Here is a 7,040-nt window from a genome sequence, read left to right on the forward strand (position 1 = left end):
TCCAACGTCTTACCACTTCCCAGGATATAAGTTCTGAAAAGAAATGGAAAATAAACTTACTAAAGGGGACAAAGGGTTGCATATTCACCGTCATCCACTGACTAACTAAAGAAACTATGTTTGCATATAATACTTTTAATTCCCATGGAAAAATATAGAGTAAAACAGCAATAGTAAAACAACAGCCTGAAGCATGAATTTAAAATGCCTTCAGAGGCTCCATGTGATGCAGCTGCATAGAGCAGTGGTTTTCAAAGTGGGGGCCGCCAGGGGGCGCCCGGGGGCTTCAACAATTTAGTGTGAAAAATAAATAAACACATGATTTATATAGATATGCATTACTATAACATGTTATTTGTAACAATGCATGTTAAAATCACATTTGCTATACCTGACTTTCTAATTGCTAAACAGAGAAAACATCACCGTAAAAAAGGGGGATATATTCAGAAGTCTGTATTTTTAATGTGTTTTAAAGACATCTTGCGAAAGGGGGGCCTCGGTCAAATGTTAATGGCATTTGGGGGGGCCTTGCCCTGGAAAAGTTTGCGAACCCCTGGTGTAGAGAATCACATTCACAGAGAGTAGAGAAACACCAGAATGCGCACATCCTACCCACACACACCGTTCCTGCTTGATTGTGATGGCTTCGTGACAGCTTCACCTAGATCAAGTTTGGGGTTTGGCCAGACTTTTCACAAAGATTCCTGAAATATTTAGCCCCATAGGACCGGTATATAAGGGTAAAATGGTAAACCGTTTCACAACAAAGTATGCTGGAATCTAGTTCACGTCGAAGGTCACGTTCACAGATTTGAAGCGGCATAAATAAGTAAATAAGGAGTTTGTTTCTTATCAGAAGTGAATGATCTCTCTCTCTCTCTCTCTCTCTCTCTCTCTCTCTCTCTCTCTCTCTCTCTCTCTCTATGTTTTGGCCTCCCATCCACTTGAAAAAGAGTATTTGGGTCACAGAAAATGAAGCTTTGTTTCAGAAATGCCCTCAAAAGTGGAGAACTTTTAAAACTCAGTTCTCACTCTTTTTGTGCGGACAGGAGAAACGCAAGTTTTTCGAAACGTTGTCAGTGTGCGTGCCGATTGTGCGTTCTATGAATGTACTAGGACTCCATTTATCATGGCTGCTGACCAAGTTGTTACTGTGCAATTTCCTGTCTGATAATGTGTTTATAACGATATTAATTTGACTTTGTTTTATTATTAAAACAAATGCGATACGCACTGCACAGCTCCTGGGATTTGGGGTGAACTAGCAGCTATTTGGACAATTTCTAATCAAAGATTGGTGGGATTTCTGCATTTAAAATTCTCTTCACATTCTTGAGGTGAGGGAAGTGGTTGGACTTCTGATCAGAAGGTTGTGAGTTCAGATCCCAGTACTGCCAAGCTGCCACCGTTGGGCCCTTGAGCACGGCCCTTAACCCTCAACTGCTCAGTTGTATAAAATGAGACCATTGTAAGTTGCTCTGGATAAGAGCGTCTGCCACATGCTATAAAGTAATGTAATGTGTGTGATATAACCGTTAATGACATTCTATCGCCACCTACTGGCCGATTTTTTATTATTATTATTTTATTAATTTTTTAAAATGTTTTTGCATTTTCTTGTGGATGTATTTTAAGAGTAAGAGGGTTCAAATCTATGTTTTCAAAATATCTATATCCATATACACCGATCAGCCATAACATTAAAACCACCGACATGTGACGTGAATACCATTGATTGTCTCATTAATCTGTCAAAGGGTGGGATATATTGATCAGACAGCAAGTGAACAGTCAGTTCTCAAAGATGATGTGAAGCAGGAAAAACGAACAAGTGTAAAGATCTGAACGACTTTGACAAGAGCAGCAGTCCCACCAAAACACCCTACATCCATGCTCTTGAAGTTTTCACTGGTTCTGACGCAAAAACTCAGATACATTACATGCCTATTAGCTAATAAGCACAGGTTTGTTTAAGTGGTAGACAGGTTCGTCTGTCGTCTTTTTAAAGATCGCATTTGACCAATTAGCAATGTTTAATATGATGAGCTGTGCCCCGTCCTCCCTGGACCGCAGAAAAGTTCCCACTCTGAAACAGTAAACTAAAACCAGCACTTGGTCCCAGCAATGGAAAACCTCCTCAAATTCCTGAAGTGTTTTTCAATACAACGACACCAAGGGACGTCTCCCGGTGGAATTTAAAACGGAAACCACACGTCAACTACACCTTGTCCAATAATAAGACAATAAGATGTAATCACTCGTTGTCTGTTTATGTCAAATTCTTATGAATTGTGGGAAAACGACTACATGGAAGATCATCGCGGTAAATTTCCAGATAGTCTACATTTTCAAACTTGTTGTCTTTGGACCGCAATTGTCTGTTAAAGCTCTGCAGAACGGTCACGGTTCACACACCAGAATGTCTGAAAACACACTTGGCTTCTCTAGACTTGACTGCAGGCTGCTGCAAGAACACAATGGAGCTCTCAGTGTGGGACGAAAACCAGGCCATGGAGGCACACGGACATAATTGAAGTCTAATTATTGTTGTTTTATTCTTTTTTTTTTTTTTAATATTAAGAATTGTAGTTAATTCTAGTGATGTGTGAGCTCTGTGTTTTTCAAAGTTGTGTCTGGGAAGTATAGCCATGCGTTTAGTGTTGTTGTTTTTTCTTCAGTAAAGTTATTACGGTGTTTAAAATCATAACCTCTCCAATATCTATATAAACTATTCTATTTATAACTGAGTTTTTACGGATCAATAGGATAAAGGATATTGTCTATTTATCATAGCATCATGGAAATATGGCACCTTAACTGCAGTGCTATAAAATGATAAGCACGGGATTTTAATTATGTCACAACGATGTCCAGTCAGAAAAACATGGAATATCATTCGTTAATACATTTTCACTGTGGCATAGCTGCACATCTGCATCCCTGTCTGACTGGACTGTCTGATTTTCCTCTCTGTGCCCATTTGGCCCTTTTTAATTTGGAGTTTGTTTTTAATCCGGATTGTATGAGTGTTGAAGATGCTCATCTGGTGGTTAAATAAGCTTCCCTTACCTGTTAGATGCAGTAACTCCTGTGCAAAAAAAAGAGAAAAGAATCCAAAAACCAAGCGTGTTATTGGTTTAATGCTGATATTTGAGGTAGCGGGGGTAAAGTGTGTCTATTTGCATTTTCCCTGAATCCTTCCTTTATCAGTTCGTGTCATGAATGGAGATTTATTGTGTTGTATGTCCTCTGAAAATCCTTGTTTACCCACTCCAACTGCTCTATGGCGAAGAGCTATAAATGCATGCTGCATATCAGTGAATATGTTTGAGTCCACTGATCCACCCTGATTACACCTCAAGCATTATATGATATAGTAGGAAATAAGGCCAGACGGCCGTGGAGGCAGTGGGTTTGCTCTGATTTACGGCTCTCCAGAGATAACGAGAGGACATTCAGTGTGTAACGATGAATTATGTAAGCGCTGTGAATAGCCATAAGACATTGGCATGGACTTCCCCGAGTTTTAAAGTGGTCAGCTACATTGCAAGTTTGGGAAGCTGGGCATGTTTCAAAACTATTTTATGTGTATAGACTAAAAGAGCAAGTTAATTAATGCTTCATAAATTTGCACCTAGTGTCATGAAGACAGGCCTGTACTAGTGCAGTGTTGGGGTAGAGAGATACACGGACCTTCTTGTAGTCATGTCGACATCGAACACAATCTCAAAGGAATGTTTCCGAAATCTCGTTGGCCCGTTAGTTGGGTCGTCTTCTTTTCGTGTCAAGGTTCCAGAAGAAGATTTATGGTGTGAAGTGTAAATCACTTAAAGGTAATGTGAGGTGAGTTAGACAGGGGGCACCCGGATTTGAACCGGGGACCTCTTGATCTGCAGTCAAATGCTCTACCACTGAGCTATACCCCCGTAGTGAAGCATGCTCCTTTACCATAAGCTAGTGCTATTCATTTCACAGCAAGCGCTGATGGAGAAAAAACTTCCCTGGTAGCATTCTGCTATGGTATTATCTGCATATAATATCCTTTATAGTGCTTTGGTGATCTCCATTGGGCTTACGTTGTAAACTGTAAAGCAGTTAGGGATACCTCAATCAGACCAGTCAGACCGGGGTGCACGGATTTGGGGAAAGGGTACACCTAAACATTCATGCGGTGTTCTAATCAGCCAACTGTGAGGCAGCAGTGCAATGCAGAAAACTCAAGTAGATACGGGTCAGCAGCTTTTGTAGTTTCACACCGACCATCAGAATGGGAAAAAATGTGATCTCTGTTAATTTGGCCGTGGCATGATTGTTAGTGCCGGATGGGCTGATTTGAGTATTTCTATAACTCCTGGGATTTTCACACATAACAGTCTCTAGAGTTTACAGTGGTGCATAAAAGTTTGAGAAGCCTTTAGAATTATCTACGTTTCTGGATAAATATGAACTAAAACAATCTCAAAGGAATGTTTCCAAACTCTTGCGGGTGTATTATTGGTGTGAAGCATAATGCACCTTATGGTACACTGAAGCAAGCTACACAGGGGGCACCCGGATTTGAACCGGAGACCTCTTGATCTGCAGTCAAATGCTCTACCACTGAGCTATACCCCCATGACAAGTGATGGTCCTATGACATGGTACCATGGTACCATTCTGCTATGGTATTATCTGCATATAATATCCTTTATAGTGCTTTGGTGATCTCCATTGGGCTTACGTTGTAAACTATAAAGCAGTTAGGGATACTTAAATCAGACCAGTCAGACAGGGGTGCACGGATTTGGGGACGGGGTACGTCCTGATCTGCAGTGAAATGCTCTAACACTCAGCTACGCCCCAGAGAAAATGCATTACCAAATGATATTCCATGCATTTCTAACTGGACAGCATTGTAACACAATAAAATCCCAGATGGGCTACAATACCAGAAGACCACGCCGGGTTGTCAGTCAAGAACATAAATCTGAGGCTGCAGTGGGCACAGGCTCACCAAAACTGGACAGCTGATGATTGGAAAAATGTAGTCCGGTCGAGGTCCTCTAGCAGAGATAGATGGACAGAGACATTTGTCTGTTTTTATTGACACATCTACACTGGTGCGAAGTGTCAAGGTCTCGAAAAAGATTAACATGGACCCGCTTCATTTAAATTTGGTTTGTTTGAATGCAGTCTCCAAGTGGTATTTTAAAATAACACTGCTTATAATTAGAGCAGTGTTCATATGTAAAAAATTTTGTGACAATCCCATGTGAAATTCGAGCAACCTCACGTTTGGGAACCTCTTTTCAAAGCTGTTACTGCTGACGTTTGAGATTCACTGGATACATTTTCTACCTCGTTGACACTTGGTGGATCAGAAAGCTCGGCTAATCTGTTAGCTATCTTGTCCTATCTGTCTTGCCAATATTACAGAGTACTGCTCTGCTAGTTAACGGTAGCTATTCATCCAGTTGGAACGCTTGGTTTCAGAGCAGCTAGAAGGATGTTTAGAATAGCGTAATGAGAGTTTAGCTGGCTAGTAAATACAGTGGCGAGAAAAAGGATGCGAACCTTTTGGAATTTCATGGTTTTCTGCATAAATTTGTCATACAATGTGATCTGATCTTCATCTTAGTCAAGGGTATTGACAAATATTATGTGTCTAAAATAATAACACGAAATAAATTCTCATCTTTCATGTCTTTATTGAGAACAACCAAAAAATAAAAAAACCTCATAGTGCTTGTGGATAAAGTATGTGAACCCTTGAGTTAATGACCTCGAAAAAGCTAATTGGAGTCAGGTTTTAGCACACCTGGAGTCTCGTTAAGAAAATGAGTTTGGAGGTGTGGACTACAGCTACTTAGCTACTTTGACTGATAAAAACCCCTCAAACTTTTGGAGTTCACACTTATGTGAGCCATGCCTCGCCAAAAAGAGCTTTCAGAGGATCTACGATCAAGAATTGTTGATTTACGTAAAGCTGGCAAGGGTCACAAAGTGATTTCAAAGACTTTAGAAACAGTTAGGCAGACATTCTACAAATGGAGACACTTTGGGACTGTTGCTACTCTACCAAGAAGTGGGCGCCCAGTCAAAATGACACCAAGAGCACAACGAAGACTCGTCAATGAGGTAAAGAAACAACCCCGAATGACAGATGAAGATTTGAAGGCATCATCGGAACTGGCGAACATCTCTGTTCATGAGTCTACAATACGTAAAACACTGAACGAGCAGGGTATCTACGGCAGGACACCGCGAAGGAAGCCACTGCTTACTGAAAAGAACATTGCTGCACGCATGAAGTTTGCAAAAGAGCACATGGACACTCCACAGCGGTATGGGCAAAATGTTTTGCGGACTGATGAAACTAAGATTGAACTATTTGGTAAAACCACACAGCACTACATCTGGTGTAGAAAGGGCACGGCATATCACCATGAAAACATCATCCCGACCGTGAAGTACGGTGGAGGAAACTCATGATCTGGGCCTGCTCTGCTGCATCAGGGCCCGGCCAGCTTGCAGTCATTGAGCCGAAGATGAATTCCCAAGAATATCAGACAATTCTTCATTATAATGTGAGAATGTCTGTACGTTAGCTGAACCTGTGTAGACGTTGGGTGATGCAACAAGACAACGACCCGAAACACCGGAGCAAATCCACAACAGAATGGCTTCAGAAAAACAAACTCCACCTTTTGGAGGGGCGGAGTCAGATCCCAGACCTCAACCCAATAGAGACGCTATGGAATGACTTGAAGAGAGCCGTACGCATGAGACGTCCAAAGAATATGACCGAGTTAAAGCAGTTCTGCCAGGAAGAACGGGCTAAAATTCCTCCTGAACGATGTGCAGGTCTGATCCACAGCTACAGGAAGCGCCTGGTTGAGACTATTGCTGCCAAGGTGGTGGGGCTCAACCAGTTATTAATTCTAAGGGTTCACTTACTTTTTCAACGGCCATTTTGAATGTTGAATGAGGTGTGTTCAATAAAGACACGAAGGATCAGGATTTATTTTGTGTTATTATTTTAGACACATTATATTTGT

General features: G+C 41.2%; 2 non-coding genes across 2 annotated transcripts; both read right to left on the reverse strand.

The window, feature by feature from the left end:
• Positions 1-3,857: 3,857 nt before the first annotated feature.
• On the reverse strand, positions 3,858-3,929 carry trnac-gca (transfer RNA cysteine (anticodon GCA)). The gene has a single exon. It is a non-coding gene; the product is annotated as a tRNA-Cys (tRNA).
• Positions 3,930-4,545: 616 nt separating this feature from the next.
• trnac-gca (transfer RNA cysteine (anticodon GCA)) lies at positions 4,546-4,617 on the reverse strand. The gene has a single exon. It is a non-coding gene; the product is annotated as a tRNA-Cys (tRNA).
• Between the last annotated feature and the right edge of the window lie 2,423 nt (positions 4,618-7,040).

Source organism: Ictalurus punctatus, chromosome 2 (genome assembly GCF_001660625.3).
Source record: "Ictalurus punctatus breed USDA103 chromosome 2, Coco_2.0, whole genome shotgun sequence".
Taxonomy (NCBI): Eukaryota; Metazoa; Chordata; class Actinopteri; order Siluriformes; family Ictaluridae; genus Ictalurus; species Ictalurus punctatus.